This window comes from Nannospalax galili, unplaced genomic scaffold (assembly GCF_000622305.1).
Source record: "Nannospalax galili isolate Female #2095 unplaced genomic scaffold, S.galili_v1.0 scaffold1052, whole genome shotgun sequence".
NCBI lineage: Eukaryota > Metazoa > Chordata > Mammalia > Rodentia > Spalacidae > Nannospalax > Nannospalax galili.
This window is the reverse complement of record NW_008330624.1, coordinates 62,982-64,150: the sequence shown is the minus strand read 5'-3', so window position 1 is coordinate 64,150 and position 1,169 is coordinate 62,982.

Below are 1,169 nucleotides of genomic sequence, written 5' to 3'. Positions count from 1 at the left end.
GTGGCTGGTGGCCACTTTTAGGGCTATGATTTCCAGCCCAGCTTACAGAAATGCACATCAGTGAATTCATGGCTTCAGGATGTGATTTGTCACTGCATGGTCCAGGACCCAACTGACTCCACAGAGCAGTGCATTTCCCTTAGAGAAAGTTGCTTAATGGTCAACAGCTGTGAATACAGAGGTTATAGCCTGAAAGGAAGTCTGAGCAGGAAACTCCAAGAAACATATGGTTTCAACCCATAAGAGTGGAGTCTTTCAGTTCCATGCTTTTCCATCTCAGAAATTTCATCTTTTTTAAAAGATAATTCTGCTGTAACAGAAAGAGTGATAATATGCCCTCTGTCTCTGTTTCTGAGACAGGGTTCTACTGTCCCCAGCTATCCTGGAAACCACGATGTAGAGCAGTCTACCTTGATCTCACAGAGATCCAACTGCCTCTGAGTCACCGGTGCCCAACTAATAATAAGTTGATATGCCCATTTTATCTCTAGGTTGTGCACAGAATTGTCCGTCCAAAAACTTAGTTATGCTTCTGAAAATATATAATCAACAGATATAGTCAATCTAATTAATAAGAAATGGAAGACTCAAAAATTAAATTTGAAATAAAGAAAACCTCTCAGACACATACTTGAGAAAAATACAGGATTAATATTACCACTATTTAAGATCTCAGTAGTTTATTTTATTGTCCATAATAGTTCATTAGATTGTGACAAAATGTGTGAAAAAATTCAAATGTCTTAAGTATTTGCTTTGTACCCTAACATGTGCTTTATTTTGGAAAGAAAATTCTGTACACTATGAAAAAATGGGACTTCTCCTGCTGTGGGATGGAAGCATTTGAAGGTGCCTGTGAGGTACCTTGGATCTGTAGGGTGATTTATGCATTATTGAAATTTGGTATTATATTTTCAAATTGAATAACGTAGAAGAAATGGGTAAATTAATAGAAACAAGCCACCAAGTAGAAATTAAGCAGAAGTAGAAAACCTGAGTGGAAAGCCATGGGTGTGATGGTACATGTCTAAAATTTCATCAGTTGAGAGGTGGAGCAGGAAGAGTCCATGGCCACCTCAACCGCAGGTGGAAAGCAGCTTCAAAGCCAGCTGGTGTTACTAGAGATCATTAAAAAAAAAAAAAAAAAAAGAGGAGAACGTGGAGGGGGA